The sequence below is a fragment of the Pteronotus mesoamericanus genome, unplaced genomic scaffold (assembly GCF_021234165.1).
Source record: "Pteronotus mesoamericanus isolate MK-2021 breed Mesoamerican mustached bat unplaced genomic scaffold, CSHL_Meso_final contig_32, whole genome shotgun sequence".
Classification (NCBI taxonomy): domain Eukaryota; kingdom Metazoa; phylum Chordata; class Mammalia; order Chiroptera; family Mormoopidae; genus Pteronotus; species Pteronotus mesoamericanus.
The window spans coordinates 13027104-13052904 of NW_026555134.1; the positions used below are offsets into that span (position 1 = coordinate 13027104).

The window sequence follows — 25801 nt, forward strand, 5'->3', positions numbered from 1 at the left end:
AACAAAAAAAAAGTTGTTTAACATTACAGCTTTATATGATGGAGATGCTTACTAGTTGTGGATAACAATAGGCACAACAACAAAAAATTTGAAAGGAATGAGATGACCATTGGGAGCTTTGAAAAGATTCTGTATTTTCCTGGGAATCTAGAGGGCCATACAAAAGTGCAGTGTTGTATGTGTGACCAGGAAAGATGTATTTTGTTTACATTTTTGGATTAGGGAGAGAATCCTTAATCCCTCATCACTGACTGATTTTAGTGAAGACTAAGGCAGATTTGTAAGAGCTTGTAGGAGCCTTCATTGCATGATAATAAACAGAAACAGAGCATCTCAGCTAAATGGGGAAGACTCACTGATGGAAGATATTTCATTAAATCTCTGTCTGATCATTCACTCACCGCTACAACAACTGAGCAAAGATTTCAGTGACCACATACAGCAAACTAAAGAAAAATAGATACATTATACTTCATCAAAATTAGAAACTTTTGCTCCCCAAAGGACACAATCAAAAAAGTGAAAAAAAAAAATCATCCACAGAATGGGAAAAATATCTGCAAATCATTTGTCTCATGTTGTTCTTGTATCCAGAATATATAATGAACCATGCAATTGAACAATAAAATCACAAATAATCCAATTAAAACAATGGCTAAAGGATTTGAATAGATCTCTCTCCAAAAAGATTTATAATGGGCAATATTAGGACATAAGAAGATGTTCAGCATCATTAGTCACTAGGGAAAAGCAAATAAATACCACTATGAGATACCAGGTAGGCTTACTCCAGAGTCTGTGCCCTAATCCCCTACACCATGATGCCTCCTTCTCAGTCAGGGACTGAACTAGAAATAAAAACAGTAAAAGGGACAAAGAAAAAAGTCAAGACAAAATGTCCAAGACAAAGGAGGTCAAATATCCTGGAGGGCCTGGAGAAAACAGGCTAGAAATATAGGGAGAGTACATGTGGAAGAGGAGGAAAGCTGGATCAATCTCCTAGGATCTAAAAAGAAGAGCATTTTAAAATATTAATTTAACAACTGTATCTCTTCCTGTTCTTAGTAGCAGAGAATAAAGATGACTATGAGGCTGCTGTTGCAAGCATTCTTCTTAAGATCTAATTAGAGAATTTTCAATATCTTTCATTAGAAGTATTATTCAAAGTATTTTTGTAACGACTAAGATTTACCCTCTAAGAATTATTTATTTTCTTTTCCAACTTTTAAATTTTTAGCTTACTATTTTTCTTGTAGATTCCCAAATTTTAAATGTATTTCTCCTCTTTTAACTTTGAGTGGAATATTTTTATTTTGGACAGTTTTTATTCTTATACCAACTTTATAATTAGAAATCCCTTTTTCATTGATATAATATAAATATTTCCCAGCACTGCCTTCTTATTTCCTTATGTTTGTAAAAGTTATAGCTAATCTTAAAATTTCCTTTAAATATATAGATATATATTTATGAAATGAGCATTCATCTTTTTTTCTAAACTGTAATTAATTATGTCAGCATCATTTGGTCAAGAAAACTTTTTCACCTCATTTGTGATTTTTTTTATCTTTGTATATTCAATATATGATAGTATCCAGTGACTTACCAATATTCACATAAGTATACCTTATATGTTTCTAACTTAAACATATTCATACCAAGTGCATTTCTGTTAAAAATAGCTCTCCTCTAACTGATTTTCTCTACAGATTGATTGCAATCAAGAAAATTACTATGGGTCTATTAAATCTGTGCCTGAAAATAATGAAAATGTTCTCTCAATCAAGAGAGAGACAGAGAAGAAAGAACAAAAAGGGTGAGGAAAGAAGAATAAGAATAAAATATGGAATTAGAGCAAGAAGATAAACAGTTAGAGAATAAGAACAAGAAAAAGGAGAGAAGGGAGAAGGAGGGGAAAGTAAAGGTGGGGAGGAGAACAGGGAGCCCAAGAGTTAGAGTAAAAAGGAGAAAGGACAGGAGGGAAGGAGAAATATACCGTATGTTGTGGCTATCTTATTATTTTATGAAGAATAATATTTACTTAATAACTATCAAAATAAAATTCCTCAAAATCACTTTATGTAAGATTAATCATACCACATTTCTACAGCTCCCAGGGGAAACCTTCTTGGAGTTAGAGGGAAGACTTCAGGGCCTGCACAACAGGAGAGGATTTGGAGCTCGGACTGCAGCAAGGAAGTTGCCGTGTAATACAAAGGTGTGGTAAATCTCCCTGCATTGCCGCAGGCTACCATTAAAAACACTGCTAATGGGGGCCGAGCTAGAGAATGGAAATAACCAAGCAGAAAGACCTGAGCCATGCCTCAGGTTAACACCAAGGCAGAGTTCACGTGTGGTAGGGTATAATGCTGGAAAGCCAAACTCCTGTAGAAATTAATTCCAAAAGATTCGAGTTAAAAATATTTTGAGAAACATTATGAGCCCAAAATAATTACTGATTACCTAAAATACAAAGTAAGTTATCCAGCATGCATAAGGTAGACAAGCACATAGGGCATGCTCATGCAAGAAAGACTCCTCACAAGCAGATAAAACCATGGTCAGAACAGAGCTGAATCCCTTCACTGGACGAGAATAATTGGAAATAATTGTACAAACCCAAAGTATATCTTATATTTGTAATTATGTTCATATTCATATATGCCAAACTGTAAGTAGGTCTTTTAAAGTAGATTTTCAGAAAATCCTTTTTAAATCTCCAGAAAATCTGAAATAAATGTGTTGCTCTATATAGCCACCTACAAGCATGGTCCTTTCCTATTTACTGCAATATAGATTTCTTCACCCAATGATGGGAAAATTATCCTACAATATAACCTTGAGAATATTTATTTAAAGTATCTTACAGCTATCTGTGTTATTCTGCAACATGACATCCCTTTAACTTAGAATTTCTCTAAATGCTCATACATGTGTGACCTCTTCTAATCTGTGTATCTTTATTAATTCTTTTTCCTCTTTATTATAAATAAAAGCAGTATCTTCCAGCCTTAATTTCTCTCAATATACAACTTTATAATCACCTTTTCAGAGAGCTTTTCTGAATAAGCAAGACTAATATTCTCTCACCACTTTGAATAAAGCATGGATCTTTTCGCTACTTAAAATAAAACCCAATAAATATTTATTGAGCACTTAAATATACCAGCACTATGGTAAATAATTTAAATAAATTACCAGAGTTCATCCTTTAAACAACCTTTTCAAAATGCACCACTATTAGTCCCATTTTATATATAAGAAAACTGAAATATACTTATGTTAATTTTGAAGTCACCAACTGCTATGGTCTGAATGTGTCCCTTCCCCATATCATTAGTTGAAATCCTAATGCCCAATGTGATGGTATTAGGAAATGGGGCCTTTGGGAGGTGATTAGGTCGTGAGGGTGGAGCTTTCCTAAATGAGATTAGTTTTTTTTTTTTAATTGAGACCCCATGGGGATCTCTTGCCCTTTCACCATCTGAGGGCACAGAGAGAAGCACCATCTATGAACCAGGAAGAGGACTCTCACCAGAACATTAGTGTGCTGGCATCTTGATCTTGGACTTCTCAGCCTTAGAACTGTGAGAATATATTTTTTGTTGTTTATGCTACATTAGAACAGACACTCTGGAATTCAGGACAAAATCTTACACTTACTCTGAACTCCCATTACACCTTTATAATCTTGCTGCCAATAGACACTCCATAAATATTTCTTTCCCAATTAAATCTTTATGAGCTACACCATTAAAAAGTTGCCTCAAGGCACTGATGTCTGGAAAGTCGATAGAAAAACTTAAAACCATTTATTTTGTTGAGTTGATTGCTTATATTCTCTTCAAGGCAGTTTAAGGAGGAAGTGCGGGGGAAAAATCTGCAGCACATTTCTAAGTTTTGAAAATGTTATGGCTACTATTGATTGTAATCCATTATATAAGAATAATAATCAAAACATTTAACAACCATTCATACACGTTGAACACTGATCGATCAGAACATACAAGGCAGTGACCTTCAATTATGATTATACTAAAACATAGCTGAATTCAGGCCTATAATATCAACAAGCATTTGTCCCAATATGAAAGATAAAAACCTTTTCCATTAGAAATGGTAAATTTTAAATTTATATTTACTTTCTTATTTCATACTATGATTCTCTTTGTAGTTCTAAATTCTTTTTTTTAATATTTCATTCATTTATTTTTTTTACTCAGAGGGGAAGGGAGGGAGAAAGACAGGGAGAGAAACATCAATGTGCAGTTGTTTTCGCATGCCCCTGACTGGGAATTAAAGCAGTGACCCTTTGACCCAGGCCAGAGCCACAAGAGCCAGGGCATGTAGTTCTAAATTCTATGGTACCAGTATAAGTATACTTTAAATGAGGTTTTCCATGTAGTATACATTGTTTTGATAGGCACTGACACTGATTTCCTTTCTAGTTTTGAATATGCTAGTATGCTTTTAATTGGTAATATTTTTTATTATGAAATCTTTTTCCTAGCTTTTTATATGTAAAAATATATTTTCATAAAGTAGCAATAAAAGTAATTTAAGTCAACATCTACATATTAAAGTTGATACAAGTACTGTTATCTCATGATTTATGTAATTTTCTAAAACCTATGGAAGTTTCTCAACTAGCCTATTTACTTGATATTTAGTCATCCATTAAAAATAATAGTGAAATATAAATTTAAATAATATAAATTCAATTTGGTAAGTATACTATTTTTAAAACCATTTTTTCCTAAAGTAAGCCATTTTATATATTTAAAAAGTCATAATAGAAAAGTAAAGTAATATGAACTAAAATTATTATTATAAATTGATAAGCAAACCAAAACTCAGGCAACTGTATTCTTTGGTAGGTAAAAACCAAAATTATAAAGCTATATGAAAAATAACATTTATTGGCATATGTAAATAATCAGATTAATCACATTTTATTTCACTAAGGAAATAATCATGCAAAAAGTTTTCATTAATATAAGACTGAGTAACAAACATAAAATCAAAAAACACTTTTTTTAAAAATCATGTTTATTCTATTACAGTTGTCTCAGTTTTTTCCCCTTTGCCCTCTTCCACCCATCCCACCCCCACCCCCCACTCCCACAGTCATTTCCCACTCTGTTGTCCATGTCCATGGGTCATTCCTACATGTTCTTTGTCTAGTCTCTTCCCCTTCTGTCCACCATTGTCCTCCTTCCTCATCTCCTCTGGTCACTTTCAGTCTGCTCCATGTTTCAATGCCAATGGTTTATTTTGTTTGTTAGTTTATTTCATTGAAGAGATTCCACTTACAGGAGAGATCATATAGTATAAGTCTTTCACCAAATGGCTTATTTCACTTGGCATAATATTCTCCAGTTCCATCCATGTTGTTGCAAAAAGTAGGCGTTCTTTCCTTCTTTTTTTTTTAAATGCAGATTCATTTTATTTTTTTATTTTTTAAATGTCAAAATCCATTATAAAATATTAAAAATTTAAATCCATTATAAAGTCTCAGCAATTAAAACAACATGACACCAGCACAGAAATAATCAAGTAGATCAATGAAATAAAATGAGCATTCTACAGACAAACATATATATCTGTCTAACAATGTAATATATGATTAAATTGATATTTCAGATCAATGGAGAAAATAAGGCTTATTCAAAAAATAAGGTGCATGGACCACATTTGCTTGACATAAAATGAATATAGAGCCCTATTTCACATATTATACAAAAAATAATCAGGTGAGTTAAAAATCAATATGTAAAATATAAGGAGTTTTAGGAGAAAATACAAAATAATATTTTTCTTACCCTAAAGTAAAATCTTCTAACCCAGAAGCTATAAAGTAAAATATTGACAATATGACTGTATTAAACATTTAAGACTATACAGTAATATCCATATAAAAAAAGTTAAAGGACAAGTAATAGAATAGGAAACTATTTGTAACACATCTGAAAAAGGGTTAATAGTTTTTTTTGGTTTTTTTTTTTTTAGGGAAAAAATTCTGAAACATTTAATCACAAATGAGACAAAGAATACCAAAAAGTCATTTATAGCTTTTTAAAAATAATAAAAATAAGCAAGAAATATACAAAAACAGGTTTTGTTTCAACAAATAATAAAAAGTAACAAATAAAATAACACATTATTGTTACAATCAGATTAATAAGTATTAAAAATATTGCTAATATCAAGTATTGGTGACTGTGAAAGGAACTGTGTATTCATAAACTGTTTTTCTTTATCTTCTTAAAGCAGTCCCTTTAGCATATTTTGCGATGCTGGTTTGGTGGAGGTGTATTCTTTTAGCCTTCTTTTGTCTGGGAAACTCTTTATTTCGTCTTCCATTTTAACCGAAAGCCTTGCTGGGTAGAGCAGTCTTGGTTGCTGGCCTTTACTTCTCATGAATTGGAATATTTCTTGCCTTTCCCTTCTGGCTTGTAGTGTTTCTGTTGAGAAGTCACCTGCTAGTTATATCGGGGCCCTCTTATATGTTACTACCTGTTTCTCCCTTGCTGCCTTTAGGATTCTCTCTTTGTCTTTGATATTTGCCATTTTAATGAATATGTGTCTTGGAGTGGGCCTCATTGGACTCCTCTTGAAAGGGACCTTCTGTACTTCCTGGACTTGTGTGACTTTCTCTCCTCAAATTAGGGAAATTTTCCATCATCACTTTTTCAAACAGGTTTTCTATCCCTTGCTCCTCTTCTCCTATATAGTAGGGATCCCTACTATACAGATATTATTACGTTTCAGATTGCCCTGCATTTCCCTCAATGCCTCTTCATTCTTTTTGAGTCTTTTTTCATTTTCTTGCTCTTTCTGGGATCTTTTTTCTACCTTACCTTGCAGCTCACTGATTCAATCCTCAGCTTCATCTAGCCTGCTTTTGATTCGTTCTACTGTGTTCTTCAATTCAGAAATTGTATTCTTCATTTTCTCGTCTCTTGTTGACAGTTTCTATGTCTTTTTTCCAGCTGATAGAGTTTGCAGTAAGTTCCTCATAGTTTCCCTATGTAGTTTTTTGTAATTCTCTTATAGAACTAGTATTAAAGTATTCTACATATCCATAGACTCAGATTTGTCATGAAGCTGATAAAGTGTAAGTTGAAGGGCTCCTCATTTGTACAAGCTCTTTCTCAAAGAGTCTCAAAGTAGCCCTGCGGTAAGCGTGTGTGCATGTGTGTGTGTGTGTTGTCTTATATTTGCATAATATTTAAAATATATTTACAACTTTCTGTGATTTCTTATTGTAATAAATATCCAATTTTTGTCTAATTGTTATTTATGATATGTAACTATTTCTTAAATATAGCACCTTCAAAGTGTACGTGCTTCAAAATTTTCAAGATCCATATCACATTGACTCATCCTTGACTATATTAATTCTTTGTATTTTGACAATACCATGTTTTACAAACAAAGAAACAGAAGTGAGAAAGGTTAATTAACTTATGCATAAAGGTTATTAAGTTAATGATCCAACATTCAATACTAGCTGATCTGGCTCTAGCATCCGTCTTCTGAAAGTCCATACTTTATAGATACTGGCATCAACAAGGATGAATCCGCAAACACAATGCCAAGTATATTTTATTTACATACATACAGATATGTATATATGTATATATCATATGATTCAATTTATATAAAGTTAAAAAATGAACTGTAGGTTTTAGGTATATGCATGCTATATAAATTTATGATAAAAAACAGCAAAAATTGGTAACTATATAACTCATGGTAGGATTATATCTAAAGAAGGAGGAGGATATAATAAAGAGGAGCCTACAAGAGGCTTCAAATTTTTTGTTAATGCTATCGTTTTTAAATAGTTACTAAGTCTATAGTTATTAGTGCATTATTTTATTCTAAATTGTACTTACATATACCCTTGGGATGTGTAATATTAAAATAAAGAAACTAATTAAAAATCATACTAGCTCTTAAATCATGTATGTCAAAGTACATAGCTCCTGAGTCTATGTAGGAAGTCCCAAGTCACTTTCTTATTACTGTAAATGCTAGAATTGCACTTTTTAAAAAGAAAAAAAAAGCCCACCATTTAAATATTGAATTATATTTTGGTATATTTTCAAACAGAATTAATCTTTATTTTGGTTTCATTAAAAAAAATAAGATTTTATTTGTTGCTAGAGAGAGGGGAAGGGAGGGAAAAAGAGAGGGAGAGAAACACCAATGTGTGCTTGCCTCTTACCTGCCCCCAACTGGTAACCTGGCCTGCAACCCAGGCATGTGCTCTGACCAGAAATCGAACCAGGGACACTTTGGTTCCCAGGCCATGGCTCAATCCATTGAGCCACCGCAGCTGGAGCATGGTTTCATCAAAAATATTAGTAGCATAATATGCAGTTACCAGGAAACCTGATAACTTACATAATCAGTGAATTACTGTATGTGAAAGAATTCTGGCCCCATTTTAGGATAGATTATTAGACAGTGTCATACTGTCCAGACAAGAAGAAGGTGTGCAATCTGCAAAATCACACTGATCTACCCAACAGAGTGCTGGCTTCAAAGGGCAACTGATTAGTGTAAAATCTGAGGAAAGGTGGAATAGGCCTCCAAAAACAGGCCAAGAGCCTAGGCAAGCACTCCATAATATTGGCGCAATGTAAACCAACTAGGCTGCAAGTACAAACAAACAAGTACAAAATAAAATCAATGAACTTTTTAATGAATTGGTAAAAGCTGAATATGTACAGTTGTGAGAGTGTAGAGTCACGAGAGCACAAACACATGAGGCCTCTTCTCCACGGACCTCACTTCCCTATTTGCTCATGAGAAAGACTGGGAGCAGCAGAGATCAGAGGAAGCATCCCTCCTAGTGTAGCTCCCTTATTGTGTGATGGCTGTTGCTGAGGGAAAAAACAAACAAAAAAAACCAATTTTACCTGGAATCTTCTCCCCAGTGGAATAAATTCTTACACTGCTTAAAAAAGGTAGCAAATTCTGTCACTTTGTGTGATGAAAATTCATGGGGTTTGGGAAAAGGAGGCAAGAAATCCTCATAGTTCCACAAAATTAAAGGTCCTTTACCACTGAGGGAAGGCAGGATCACTGAGAAAACTCAGCTCTAAAAACCGAGACACATGAACCACCTAAGGCTGAGGCTGCATGAGAACAACATGGAATGCTTTCTTGCTCCTCGCCACCCTGGCTAACAGGGACCAGGAAACAAGCAACAGCCCACTGCCAGTAGTAGAAGACAAGAGCAAGGAGAGACAGGCTCTCTGAGGAACAGGCTCACAGGGAAAGGCTAAAACTGAGGGTGCACCAAACATAATCAAGAATCTACCTGCACCTCTAACCACAAGGTGTCACTAGAGGAATTTGGAGTTGGTGGTGCATTGAATGTAATCACAGCGACTAACCAAAGTGGCACAACTCCTCAATAAAGGCTTAGCAGAAAAAGAGGCATTCCTATTTCCAGGCATAAATATTGTTTACCTCATTCTCCACTACCCTACACCGAATATGTAGACTTCAACTAAAAATTATGTGACACACAAAATGGAAAGAAATAATGATCTGCTGTTGAGAGACAAAACAATCAATAGAACTAATCCCAAATATAAATCTATTGTTGGAAATGTCATACAGGAAATTTAAAATAACTATAATTAATATGTCCCAGGCTCTAGTGAAAAACTTGGAGACATTCATGAATAGACAGGGTATTTCAACAGAGAAAAAGAAATAATAAGAAAGTATCAAAGGACATGCTAGAAATAAATTTAAACACACACATAGTAACAAAGATGAAGAATGCCTTTAGCATCAGTAAACTTGGCACATGCAAGGATAGACTCAGTGACTTCGCATATAGATCAATAAATATTATTTAAATGGAAATACAAAGTTGAAATTTGTAAAAACAAAACCCCAAATCCAAGATATGTAGGCCAAAATCAGTCATTTTAGACATATTTTAATGCAATTAGAATCCTAGAAGGAAAAAAAAATGGAAGAATGTAGAGAAAAATATTTGCAAATGTATGGTGAAGAATTTTCAAAAAGTAACAAATTAAAAATCATTCTAGAAATGTATTCATACTGCTGAAGACAAAAGATAAAAAGGAATGTCAGGCTGTCAGAGAAAAGTACATAATAATCTTTTTAAACAATGGGAAGTTCCCCAGTTTTTGATAACAGGTATAATGAGAGTAGAAGTATTAACATACCGGAAAAAATAATGTGTAATTTAGAGGAGTGAATGACCTATCAAAGAGGTTAATAAAAGTCAGAGAAGTCAAGTTACACTGTCAATTCTCCAGCATAAAGTATGCTTTGCCTGGCTAAGAGAATTTTAATCTCTCAGTCATCTATAGCCTTATTGCAAAAATCAATCTGTGAATCAATTGATTAATTCTATGTATTAATTCTATGATTAATTCTATATATAACGAGTATACTTTAAAAAATCAGTCTGATGCCACTATATATTGAAGTACTAAAACTAATTCTTCCCTTGGTATTTGAATTTAAATAACACAAATTTCTGATCATTTATTTCCAGTAGCACTTGTTTCTGATTTTCAATGTAATTTTGACAATTACCTTTTCATTATCTTCTTGGGTTCAATCTAATATTTAGTTGAGTTTAATATTCATTGATATTTTAAAATTTATGGATTAAATCAGCAAATAATATTGTGCAAAAATCTAACCCACCTTACTTCCATGAATCATCAGTCTTCACTTAGAACTGTGGGACCCTGAAGAAAGCAAGGACATCATTCAGGAACCAATATCCCAAATTTATAAAGAACTTATAAAACTCAACACCAAAAAACAAACAACCCAATTAAAAAATGGGCTGAGGACCTGAATAGACAGTTCTCCAAAGAGGACATAAAGAGGTACAGTAGACATATTGAAAGATGCTCAACATCTCTAATCATCAGAGAAATGCAAATTAAAACCACAATGAAATATCACCTCACAGCTGTCAGAATGGTTATCATAAATAAATCAACAAGTGCTGGCGAGGATGTGGAGAAAGGGGAACCCTTTTGCACTGTTGGTGGGAATGTAGGTTGATGCAGCCACTGTGGAAAGCAGTATGGAGATACCTCAAACCATTGAACATGGATCTGCCTTTTGACCCAGCTATCCCACTTCTGGGTATATTTCTGAAGAAACCCAAAACTCTAATTTGAAAGAACGTAAGCATCCCTATATTCATTGCACTGCTATTTACAGTCGCCAAGATATAGAAGCAGCCCAGGTGTCCATCAGTAGACAAGTGGATAAAACAACCATTTGTTTTGTTTTGTTTTCTTAAGAAACAATGTCCATAGCTCTTCACTGGAGTTACCACATAGGAAAACTGAACTGAGAACCAAAGAAGCCACATTGAGATTCTTATTTAAGGTGGTCACATGATTTTCTCAATATCTAGAGAGCAATTTTCTTCCTGCCAGCAACAAGAGATTGTGAATCTAAATTGCATTACAACCAAAATAGAGAATATTGTATTCCAAAAACTTTTAGGGTTACTTGGGAAGAGTCAAAAGCTTAAATATAAAAATCTATGAATGTTGAGTCCACCAAATGATATAGTTAATTAAAAAATAAGAGTTAAACATATAATAATCAATCCGTGATCTGATTTTCCTTATTAAGAGATGTTGCAAGGGTTCAATAAAATGTTTTCAAAATCATTTGAAAATTTTTATAAAAAAAGAGAATACTTTAATAAATTTGACATTCTGCCTGTTTCACTAAGTGTGCACTGACCCACAGGTTGTTATAAAGTAATACAACATGTTTGATGGTCTGTCCATTAGACAATAAAGATGAAGAGATACACAATGCTCAATAGTCCTCTGTTCCAAATCATTCTGAAAACTTGGGGAATGAGTCTGTGACTTGATGACAAGTCAAGAGATTTAGTTCATATGAAAAATTTTATGAATTTTTCTTTTGTATGCAGCTAGAGGATGCTACCAATGCTGGCGCAACTGCTTTTAGGTCAGGAGAGAATTGTGAGTATTGTTCTGCTAATTACGTGCACCACAGCTAAAACATATATTATGTCCTAAAACAATGACTTTTTTTATATCTATGCTGTTTCTGAGAGAAAAAAAAATAAGAATTTTAAAAGTGAAGACCATTAAAAACCTTCTCTAGTAAAATTTATTTTTTTCAGAAAATGTTCATTGGTACTCCTTCTTTGCCAGCCACTGTTAATGTCAGGCAAAGACAGCATAGGTGTCTTTTCAGATGCTTTATGGGAAGGGATAATTTCCTTTTAACTGATCACAAAGGAAAATATATAATTGGCATTGAAGAAAGCCAGCTGATTCTTATTCCACTCTTAACTTTAAATGATTTTCAACTCTCAAATTCAATGCATGCATAAGGAGAACAATAGATATTTCCAGTATTCATAAGATGCTTATTATTTATTATCTTCAAATGTTTATTTTTCTTCCTACTTACTCTCTTACCTTCAGTTGGATGATATTACATATGTACATGTGCATAATACTTTCCCCATCAAACCTGTGCCTCTTAGAGAAGCCTTATTGTTCCTTTTGTTAAATTTACAACACTTCAAATCCAACTAATTTATTTAGGTCATCAAGTTTTGAAAAATAAAGACTTGGATTTGTAACTCAGCTTTGTCACTGATAGTTTTCAAAAAACTCAGGAAAGTTATATCCTTTTTTTTAAGCTTCAATTTCCAAATATGTACAAAAGATGAATAAAAATAGTTGCTTCCTTTATCTCACAAGTAGATGTAAGGAAAAAATAAAGTGATGTTTTGGAAGGCACTTTGTAAATTTCAATAGAATATGAGATGCAATTTCCTTAATGGTAAAAAATTAATATTTTGTATGTTGGTATATCTAATTTTGCATGCATTGCAGATTTCTAAATGGGAGTAAATTTGTTAAAGTAATAAAGACTAGAATTTTACAATTACTTCTAATAGTCATTCCAACATTAACAATCATATATTTTTCATGTAGTTGGTAAACTTAATATGTTCTGAAGTCCTTTTGTAAGTGAAGCTGGAAATTCTTACTTCCCCGTGGAAGGATTGCCTTGCCAATGATCTCTTTTCTTTAGGCTACATGGGCTCAGATAGCTTTATTGTTCAGATAATAGGCTCCTATTCAGAGAAAAATAGGAAAGAAAAGGGTAACTGGAAATCGGCTGTATTTTATAATTTGGAAATTTTCTACATATTTTTAAATTCATAAAAAGTGATAAAGAGTCAAGAGTATGATTTGAAAATCATAATCTAATAGGACTCTAGAGTGAATATATTATAATGGTTTGATAAAACGTAGTAATACATATTCTTTAGTTTATTTCACAGTTTAGGTTAACATTTGTAGTTGAAAAAACATGTGGTTCAGTGACTCACAACTGCAGATTGAAAACAGTACAAGTATCTGTAGAATAAAGATCTGTATAGAAGTGGACCCAGGTTGTTCAAATTTGTCTTATTAGGGGTCAACTGTAATTGTTATTAAGTTTAAAATTTTACATGACTATTTTTAATTATGTAGGTCTATAATCTTATCCATGAAAGCAGATACGTGTGATTCGCTATGTGACCCTCAGCCTGTAGCACAGTGCCTCAATATGGGAAGTGTGCAATGAGCATTTGAATGAGTTCATAAAATAGTGAATTACAATTATTCTTTTTTAAAGTTCTCAAGCATTTAGTTGAAAAAATATTTATTATAAACATTTTAGAAATATATAATGCTGAAAATTTTATTTTTTACTTTTGCCTAGACTGTTATTAAGTAATGCACCCTTTAGTGTGGCAATTTAGAATCCTCAGACATTTTTAGGAAAAAAACTTTTCTGGAAGTTTTTGTTTATTTGTATTATTGTATAATGTTATCTGGCAACAGTCTAGTTTTAAAACCAACAAATCCACATAAACACTATAATTATTTATTTCATTGATTAGGCAGCAAAAATTTTACTTAAAAATGGTTATCAAAATTAAATTCAACCTTGATATCTCATGTGGTTAATTTGCTGAATTAAATTCAGTGCAAGTTATCAAGAACTATGAATTCCCTGATATATTTTCCTACTTACAGGCTAATAAGTAAGTTTTGCAAATGCTGTCAGAAGACATGAGATTCCTGGATCAGAGATGAAGGTCTCTCTTACTCAAGGTACAGCAAGCAGCATGGGATTCATTCCTGCATCAGTTCCCCTTGTCCCCTAAACCTCACGTGGTCCATGCAGAGGAGCCTGGGTGAGCGCTGCACACAGCAGACACACCTGAACTCTCTTTTCCTGGGAGATGCTCTTTCTGCTTTCAGCCGTTGTAGTCCACAACTGTTCTCACAAATATCATCCAGAACAGGAACTGCATTTGCTCACAAAAATATGATAGACTGAGGGAAAATTGTTCCCTAGTGTTGTCTTCTCATATTAATGCAAACCTTGCATTTTATATTTTGAAATAATCATTTCAATCATTTTTCCCATCCAAGTACTAACCAGGCCCGACCCTGCTTAGCTTCCGAGATCAGACGAGATCGGGCGCGTTCAGGGTGGTATGGCCGTAGACTCAATCATTTTTCAAAGCAGTGCATGTGTCAGACTTTTTAAAAAAAATTTCAGTAGATTAGTGTGATCATGCTAAATATTAAACCAATTAAAAAGGGGCCTGGTGTATTGACACTCTTCTTGCTAATAAAACATGGATAACAATATGAAGATTTAAAAATACTGAATGTGGGCTTCCCTTCTTTTAGATTGTATTTCTAGCACTTGGAAAGTGCTCTGTTGCTTGTAGCAGTGATAAAGATGACTTAGAGGTGTACATCATGTATAACATCGGAAATCAGTTATATCCCTTTTTCATTCCCCACATGTGCCGCTAGCCTCAAAAGAAAACGGATTCTATTCCTGTTATAGCCCAATTTTGCTTTAAATTTGAGACACCTAAGGTGATAGCATGACTGAGGTCAATAAATACAATTCAGGCTTCCAAAATCTAGTGCAGGACTGTTTTAAACAAGAGAGTAAGGAGAACCATTTCAGCAGGGACACTTTGTGTCTCCTGTGGAAACCTAAATTAGAAATCAAACAACAAAGAGTTGAAACTGAAAACTCTGTCACAAATTTCTTTCTTGAAATAACGAGGCAGCTTGCTTACATAGGAATATGAAATTATTAATTATTAAATAATTTCCTCTGTGGTTTATTTCATTTATATTTGGTTGTGGGTGAAGTTTTTCTGTGATAATTTTATGTGCCATAGTTTCTGTATGGTAATTTCAGGTGCCAATGCAATGAAAAAGAGGCTATATCTATACTGTATTTTTGTAGCCCCTTTTCTTATTCATAAGACAAACTAGGCACCATAATTAAAATTTAAAGTTACAAAAGGAAGATATAGAATTACTTGTCAGGTAATTCAGCCTACTTATTCCATGAAGGAATAAACTGACACAGATTTGAATAATGTGCCCAAGATCAGAGCATGTGAAATCAAGAGATGACAAGATACAACTATAACTTCCTAAGTCACTCAGTTAGTTAATTCATCATCTTAAGGTCTTTTTTGTTTGTAGTTTAAATGTTAATACTCTATCAAGAAAATTCAGATATTTGTATTTTTTTTAAATCTCTGCCTGGCATAAAATATACAATAGCTGTTGTGACAAATCATCTAGCTGAGGACCATGTGTTTGTACTAGAAGGAAAATATAGATACATTGCCTCAACTGTGGCACTTCTGGGGGACATTAGAGGGGATCATGGTGTCCCAAGGGAAGTCTCAGGGTGGGTGATGGGTGGGTGGTGTTCAAGGCGCTGACTTAGAAAAATGCTTTGGACTGGAGAAGGCGGGATGCCATGTGTGGGTTTTTAGCCAAAGGTGAAACAGCAAGAGAAATATCCCAGAACAAATTGTGAGACTGGAGCCTACAGGGGGTTCCGAGAGAACAGAGGAAGGGGTGTCCAGGGCTTTTGCGGGGACTGTGCCCAGCCTGAGATGTCTGTGTGGCCAGGGTAGCAGACGGCGGCATTTAAACACTAGGAGGTACAAGTCTTCTCCTAGATGTCCCCGGGGTGCATGAGATGGAATGTCGGATGGGGCCGGAGACACGCATGTGAACCTGCTGCAGGGAAGACAGGTTTGAGCAGAAGGGGAAGGGATCGTGTGCCCAGCAACACTGGATGCACTGGGATGCATCACCTGCCCACATTGTCATGTATCTTGGGTGGTGGACAGAGATCCCATTTTACAGATGAGAAAACTGAGGCTCAGAGAGGTGAATGCCCTCTGTCAGTAAGTGGCAGAGCCCAGAACTCAAGCCAACCTTGACTGGTTGTCTCAGGCCTCCTTTAGAAGATGCTCAACTATAGCCAGGAAACTCAGTGAATACAATAAAAGGAGCAAGGAACAGAAGTGACATTGTGAGTGAACGTGCCATAGGCCTGGTTTGATAGACAATGTCAGTGTGGTTTGGGGATGCAGCTAAAAAAGTGGGTACAAATGAGAAATGTGGTAATAGGAAAACCACCCGGCTGTAGGTGGGGTAATGGGTGAGACCGGGGCCCCCTTAGGGATTCTCGGCCTGTCCTGTGGATGGCTGGATTGCTTAGCCCTCAAGGAAGCAGGAAAGGAAGTGATCTTCCATTTCTCGACACTAGTGAAGCACCAGCAGGTTGAGTAGAAGAGGTGGGGGAGGAGTGTAGTTCACTTAGGGATTAGGCGTCTGGAAGACACAGTACCTTTCTAGGACTTTACTTCAGTGAGGGCCTACAAAATCTGTAACACATGAGAGGGAATTTCTGCTTGTGAACTGAGAACCTGGTTAAAACAGTGTTTAGAGATAGGGAATTGCAGGGAAGCGTAACTTCATTAGGATAAGTCGGGATAGGGACTTGTAGGGAAAGGTATTGAAGTAGGACCTAAAATAGAAACAAGAATTATGTGATAAAGGCATGTCTCATAACTCTTCTTGTCTCAGAATTATCATCTATAAGACAGAAATATTAGTGATAACTACCATACTGCAAGACTGAATGATTTAATTTGTAAAACATACAAGTATATCTGTAACACTACAATTGTAACATGAAGATTTTTGTCACTGTCTTATTACAATTTTAAATAGTCTAATAATTATTTTGTACCTTAAGTACAAAAATTCAAACAAACTTGGAGTTAAATAAGGTAGTAAGAAATCTTTTAGCCAAGGAGAACTTTTTCTTTTGGATCCCAAATGTAATCACAGAATTTCTTGGAAACTAGGACTAATATGTTATAATTTATATGCAGCATCTAACATGAAGCCCTAATCATGTAAGTACCCAATAGATGGTGATGCTGATGATGTATAAAGAAGAGGCAGGAGGAGGGGGACTAGAGAGCAGAGTGAGAACAAGGAAGAAAAAACCAGGGAGTTAAGAAGGCAAAAATCCCTAGTAACTTCTTCAAATGTTATCTACTTTAAGAAAACATGTAAGTAAAGCCATACACAACATTTTATTTATATTTCAAAAATATTCATCTGAGCTTTCCTTAAACTAGCACATTTCCTCAGCATCTTTTAAATTATAAATTACAAGTTTTGTTTCCTATGCAACTTTTCTGGAACGTTCTTGTCCTATAAATTGACTAACAGTATAATTATACGAAGTGCAGAATATACCATTAAATCTGAAGGTCATGTTTAAAATATTTATTTTCTGCAAAGACTTTGATTGAAACATAATAAAGTATGCAAAACAAGAATTCCTGATTCAGCTCAACACTGTTTCACATATCATTCCTAAATTCTCTTTAGGTTTAAAAAATATCTGAGGGTTTAAACTTAAAAAATGATATGGTCTTATAATGGATTATTGTTATTTAAAATAATTTTGCTTGCAATTTATTTGAACATTCTAACATTGGAGTCACAGTGTAGTTTTTATATTAGGGAGGTCTAATCTCTCTCTTTTCATATATATTGACACTCTTATTTAGTAATTACTTGATCTCAGAATTATAAAAAAAGAATTAATAAAAGTCGTATGACTATGAAAGCTTAATTATTATCTGTGAATTCTAATACAGTTCTCAATCTTGTCCCAGTATAAAACAAATTACTTCATGTTTAACAATTATGTGACTTTGTGAAAATAAGTTGAGCTTCCTGAATCTCGGTTTCCCCTTCTTAAAAATAAGTTTAATAAAACTTAACTTCATTAGAATGAATAGGTTTAGGTCAGTATATCTTCTAGTATATTACCCACCAGTAGATATGCATTCGTTAAATCAGAAATATAAGATGTAAGCAGAGTGACAAAAGCAAGAACTTTGAAATCAGAGTCCTGGAGAAAATTTGAATTCCATTCTGTACTTGTTTTATATGTTTAACAACTTAACTGACTTCATTGATTACTAAGAATAAAAATGCTTATGTAGCGTGATACATGTACGTGAAGTCCCTGGTAAACTGCAAGTAACTGCTGTCATTGTCATTTATAATTATATTTCAACTATCTGTTCTCATTAATAAATCTTCTACCTATGCTCTGATAGCAAATTCGGTCCTATATTCCATCCATTATACAACGCACTATATTTAAAGCAATTTTGTTCTCAGGAACTAAGTGCTCACAATCATGAAAAATTTATCAATACCTCTTCATTATTTGATGGTTGACAATCTTAAACATATTGGAGAAAAGGAGAATCTTAATTTAAATACAGAACTGCAATCAGGTTTTCATTACTATTGTTTACAGGGTCTCAATTAGAGATAGCCACTCAGATGAAAGAAGCTATAGCCAATCAACAGAGATGAAATTATAAGGTAAAATAAATAAATACTAAAAACCTGAATAATTAGAAATTTATGTATTCCCTTCCTCCATACTTAAATACAAAGCCTACATAACCACAAAAAGGGTACACTTAATAAATATTGTTACTATATCTAGGATAAAAAGATTCTGATATTTTGCCTCTTTAAAAATATGTGAAGGGCTATAAAATCCCTTTGTTATAACATAAAAATTTTATTAATTGTTTCATTGTAAGCATATCACTCCCTGTAGCTCAGTGAGAAATGTTCAAGTGACAATGGAATTAAATTATCCACATTACATCAAATAAACATTAAAACCAAATGGTACAAGTATTCTCCATTTCTTCCAGTGCTTTTATATTTACACTGTCATTATATTTCTGGTACCATCAACATTTTCCATAATTGCATGTATATAAACTTTTTAATGGGCTATGATAGCAATACAATTAAAAATGTAACACACTATGCTTTTCTTCTGTCAGTGTTATTTTATTATGCCACACCTTTTTAAATTGTTTGGATTCTAGCTGCTAGTCAGCAATTACATTTTCTTATTTCTGATTTTCAAAAGAGCAACTCATTCTCTTTTTTTCCTGGGTGCATCCTCAGACTTTATTACTTTATTATTAGAAAGTGTGGAGAGGACAATACTAGATACTTTACAAACCTGATCTCATGGGAAAAGTTTATCATTCTCATTTTACAGTGAAGAAAAGCCTCCAAACTCAGTCAAAATCTTATACCTAGTTAAGTACAGAGAAGAGCTTCACAAAGGCAAAGCCATGGTCTTCACACGGCAGCATTCTATCCCCTATTGCCTGTCTTACACTACTTAGCTCAATGCGTAAATGATGAGTAAGAATGGAAGGCTATATTACTACAAGGTTTTTTTGCCTTTTACATTTATTTTATAAATACTATAAATATGGATTTGTTTTCCCAGTATTTCCTCTACATGCTTCTTTCAATTATTTTTCCTAATCCTTAAGGGATAGCCCCCAAGGTTGTATTTGTAATGTCCATGTCGAGACCACTACATATTCATTATGATTTACAATTGTATAGTTTGTAGGACAAAGTATATACTCGGGATATAGATAAATAAGTTTAAGTTAAAAGGATGCAAATCATTTTATTTTATTTTATATTTCTTCAAGATAGGTCATCTGATATTTGAAACTCAATTTTGCACTGTGGTAGTCTGAAAACACCCTTGGACTAAATTGTTTCACTTTTCCCGGTTGTGGTTGACTCTATACTGCCCCAGGCTGCTCGAGAACCAGGGCCCACCATGTCTTGTGCTGCCACAGATCCAACCAAAACTCATATTTGTCTTGTGAATTTCCTGACACAGGGTCACAAAACTTTTTTTTTCAGTTCTCTATTCATCTTTTTTCATTAAATTTATTGGGTGACCCTGGTTAATAAAATTATGTAGGTTTCAAGTTTACAATTCTATGACACATCATCTGTATATTGCAGTGTGAGTCTACCACCCAAAGTCTAATCTTCTGTCACCATATATTTTGCCCCTTTACCCTTTACTATCACCCCACCCCTCTCCCCTCTGGTATCCACCATACTGTTGCCTGTGTCTATGAGTTTTGTTTGTTTGTTTTTCTTGTTTATTCATTTGTTGCTTTCAGTTTTGTATCCGACATATGAGTGAAATCATATAGTCCTTGACTTTTTCTATCGGACTTATTTCGCCTAGCATGATAATCTCAATATCCATCCACGTTGTTGCTCATGGCAGTACTTCATTCACGAGAAGAGGAAATATGAAACACAACACTTTTTATATTTTTCCCAAATCTCAAGTATCACTCATGAAACTATCATGATAGGCACAGTACCTTTTTATTTACTTTATAGAAAAAAAATGTATGAGCTCTTATAATTTCTTTCCTTATTTAAAATATACTCCTGGTTTAAAAAATGTCATCTGCCCATCACTTGCATTAGAATCCCAATAAGAACTTGTTTAAAAACTAGACTACTTCCTCCAGCTCAGCTCGCTCTTAGATAATGGGAGGAGATGAAGTACCATACGATTAAAATCTTCCTGAGATGATGTTTGACAAAAATTGATATTTGAATCCCACTCCGTATCTGCCTTTTTGCCTTTCTCAGTGAAACAACAAAGCTCTGCTTCATGTCCAAGAATAAAATATTTAGTTTTTAAACCATATTAGCCTCTATATATAGGGTTCATCCATGAACAACCTTCTTGAGATAAAATTATATACCTATACTCACTATTTTCTATTAAATGCAGCTAGTAATTTTTATATCAATATAGTTCATATTGCTATGCTCCTGTATTTTTAACAACTGAACTTATTGATAGAAGAATTTATGTAAGAATAAATCTTGGAATCCAGGATTGTATAAGGTATATGCACATGCTTGTAGTAACTATTACAAATGTATTAACACAGGTATTTGGGCCATAGGAATATCACTCCTTTGGCTTTGTGATGAGTCCTTGATAGTGGAAAATGTTGCTGATTGTATATGAAACAATATATTTGTTCATGTAATGTTCATGCCTGACCCTTTCTGTCATGGCACTGTCTGCTCTAGAGCAGAAGTTACAAATTGGTCAAAGGAATTAGTATTTCAAGTGGGATATTGAAAGTTTGTTGGCACTGCCCCCTCCACTTTATTGGTTTATTTGTCTGAAATGCTTGCATGAAGTCTGAAGTGCAACAGCCATCACAAAGGAAGGCAAGAATGAGGGATGAAGGAGCCCGGTTCATGAAGCCCAAACTTGACTTCCGTTATGAAAGGCAGAGTCATTCTTACTCAAGTGTCTGTGGAATTGTTTTGTTTTTGTTTTTGTTTTTTTTAAGTTTTTTGTTTGTTTGTTTTCTGCTGCTTGTAGCCATATGCAGTCCCTCATTAAGGCAATGTGTTGATTTAAGCAATGACTGCTTTCATTTTCCTTAAGTGTTTTGATGATATTTCCAGTGCTGATCAGGCTTTTTTTTGGCACCACCCTGCTCTATTTTCTCAGACACTCAGTTAATATAAGATTTAGCAGCTGGAAATTCTAGCTTTGTGTACAAATGGACATATTATATTATATTATATATTATAATTTATAAAAACTCATAAAATACCTATTTCTAAATTAACCTATAGGCAGATATTGTAAAATATTTTGAAGTATTAAAATGGAACTAAAATCACAGCATTTCTATTCTATACATAAAAAGCATATATTTTCACATCTGAAATACAAATTATTATTATGAAAAGTTTGAATTTATATTGATACTTTCATACCCATATAGACTTTGAAATGGTTTTATGATGTTAACTTATGCCAAAATCACTGAATTTTAACTTAAATCTAATACACAAGGAACAATTTTTGGGGAGTGGGTAAGTCAGTTCCTGGAGGTCAAATAGTCCGGGTGAGCTTGGGGAGGCCAGTTCCCACCCAACCTGGCCCAGGCCAGGCTGGACGTTTGGGTCCCAGTGACTGCGGAGGAATCAGCTACTGCTCCCACCCCTCCAACCCTATCCCCCAGGAGGGAGGGCAGCACCAGGGTCTTGTTCTGGCAAGTAGAAGACAACTATGCTAGTCATCAGGTTTAAGTTAAAAATAATAAAAATAACACTACAAATTTTTTTTAAAAAGGCAATCCTTGAGCAAAAAAACCTGTGAAAAGCCTGCCCAGCCCACTGGACAGTCCAGCAGATGAGTAAGGGAGAGCAGGTGGCCAGCCCACGAGGGTCCCTGCTGGGGACACAAGCAGGGTCCAGTTGGTGTGCCAGGTGGGTGGTCCTAACTTCCGCTGTCAACAATGAAATGCTCATCTCAATAAATTTCAAAATAGGGATTTAAATAATGGACAAATGTCTTAAAACACTCAAGTTACCCTAATCAACACAAGATGAAATAAAAAAACTGATTAGCCTTATATTTCTCAAGTAAATTGTAATTATTATCAAAATCTTCTGCCCAAAAATTAAAATCCGAGTTTGGATGTTTCCACTAATAAATCTTATGCACATTAAGAAACTAATAAACTCCCATCTTTAATAAAAATTTCCATAAAGTAGAGGAAGAGAGCCACATCTCCAAACAGTTGATCAGGCCAGGAAAATCTGATTATCAAAACATGATAAACGGCTCTCTTTGAGAACAGCGTGCTATGCAAAATAAGCCAGTCAGCAAAAGCTAAGAACCCTGTGATTTCATTCATATGTGGGATGTAAAACAAACTCACAGACACAGAAAACAGTGTGGTGGTCATCAGACGGAAGGGGAGAGAAAAGGGGGCCAAATACATGGTGACAGAAGACCTGAGCTTGGGAGGTGGGCATGCAATGCGATATACAGATCATATATCATAAAAATGTATACTTGAAACCTATATAGCGTTATTAAGCAATATGGCCCCAATAAATTTAATTAAAAACATTACCAGAATAAAAATTAAAGCCTCTCATAAATATAGCCATAAAAAATCATTAATAAAATACAGTGGAACCTTGGTTCTTGAACTTGTTTTGGAAAACTGTTCAAGGAGTGATTTGTTCAAAAACCAAATCTCTTCGTGTTGCCCGAGAGACACAGCTGTTCACACAGGTGTCAGCATGAATGGACTCTCAGAGAACTGAGACCCAAAGTTTTGTTAGACAACCGGGACATTTTTTCCAAGACCAACTTGGTTGAGAAACAAATTGTTCAAGCAGCAAAATGGTTGAGAACCAAGGTTTGACTGTATTAGCAATTAAAAGAAACAGTATCTATAAATGATAATACATAAATGACAAAATAAGATGGAGTAGGGTTATTTCAGGAATAAAAAGATTGTTTAATCTGTGAAAACTAAACAATATAATATACTACGTTTACAGAATATTATGATTGACTTAACAAATGAAGAACATTCGAAAATGTTCAACTTTCATTAAAAAAAAATTCTCTGCATACCAGGAACAGAAGATTACTACCTCAATCTGAAAAGTTATATCTTGGCCATGACTATAATCATAACTGAATTTGCTTTATCCAGGAAACCAAGTTTGGTTCAGTGAAAGAATAAAAGGGAAAATTCATAAAATCATTTCAACAACTTCTGGGAAAAAACACATTTAATACAAAATAGTTATTGAAAACAGTGTAAACATCATACTTAAGAATCAAACCCTGAAAACTTCCTTTTGAAATCTGTAAGGGAAAGTTTTCTATTTTCATCATTTTCATTCAACATTGTACTGGAGTTTTGAGGAGGTGCAATATGTCAAGAAAAATGAATAAAAGCATAGAAACAGAAAAGGAAAAAAATATGTCAATACTCACAGATATTAGGACAAACTAAACTAATGAAGTTTCAACATTGTCAAGTACAAATACATCTAAATAACAAACTTAAATCTTTGACACGGGAAATATTATTTAGATCAACATTTAAATATTTTTAAATTTATAAATAAATTTTTAAGACAGAGATTCTTAGTTCTGTTCCTAATTTTATTTCTAGAGTTTTCTGATGTCCTCCACAGAAATATCAAGAGTCCCAAGGAGGGATGGCTAAAATTATATTGAAATACATACACACACCCAGTTGTACTTGGGTTATATCTGGTGCTAATTTTTGACTGAAGGAATTTTCTAAACTTTTGGCCCACTTTTAATTTTATGTGTCGTTGATCATGTCATTTGTCATCTCATTTTCAAATGTAGTAATAAAAATGACAAAAATTTGACTATAGGTGAATTTTGGTTTTGTTTATTAGTTTTTAATTGCCATTATATGTAAACATACATAAATTCTAATTATTCTGATAATTTCAATTTTTATTTTAACATTTATATGGTAATAGATTAAATTAGTGACCAGCAAATGATTGTATACTTTATAATTTTTAATTTTTATTAGACTCTATAAATATTGTTGGTGAAGATTATTTATACTTTTTATATTGATTAAATAAGTCTGTCTACACTTTAAAGTGAAGTGTTATTTTATCAATAAAACTATTCTCTATGTAATTTTTGATAATATTTTCCTATAAATTAGTTTTAGTTTCAGCTTTTACCAGTCCATTCCTTTTTTCTTGTGCCATATTTTTTATAAAAGAAAGTAATAAAATCATGGTACTGTATTTATTAGTCAAAATGATTTCTGGCATAATATGATATTTCAATTCAGTGACAGATGTCTATTTCTGTTAAAGAAGGCTTTCACTTTACTTCATTAACTGGAACTTCTAATTAAGAATAGAGTTATGCAGAATATTTGGCACCCTTTGCTCAGAAAGCTTTAATTTAATGTATTTGAGATATTTCACATGATAAAACTCCCAAAGACTTTTTCATACATTTCAAACTTATTATTTCTTTTTAATTAAATTCACATAAGCTCTTAGGCAATTAAGTTTGTAAGAGAAATTTGTAAGTGATGAGAAAGATTATAGGGCTGGATGTGCAAAAGTAAAATTTTCCAAAACTGGTTATGTACTATTTTATATCAGACAAAGACAATGGGGAAATAAATGCTTCCTCATAAGAGATAAGATAGCTATTACCAATTAAGAAAATACATTTGAAGCAATTACTAAAGAATAGCAGCAATCACCCATCTCCTATTTTGAATTACCCCCGCCTGGCAAATTGAAGTGTGGACCTGTACTCTGAATTTACTACATTAGATTTGCTTATTTTTTTCTTTTTCTTATAGGAATAGAACAATATCTATGCTAATTCTTGAAAGCCTAAATGACTTCCAATTCTGAAATCCAGAGATAATTACCTTTATTTTGATATTTAGATTTTTCTCTGTATGTATGTGTCCTATGATACCCTAATTAATTTGTTTTAAAGATTGAAATTCAGGATATCTTTCCATATAATAATTTAGAGAATAATTAGAGAACACATATGATTATGTGAACTTGAAATCTGATAATTATTCTCATATACTGTATTTATCTCATTCTCATATATA

General features: G+C 33.6%; 1 protein-coding gene across 6 annotated transcripts in view; it reads right to left on the minus strand.

Annotated features, from left to right (window-relative positions):
* The window catches only part of FSTL5 (follistatin like 5), a 553085-nt gene that overhangs the window by 143333 nt on the left and 383951 nt on the right, over positions 1–25801 (minus strand). The window lies entirely within an intron of this gene.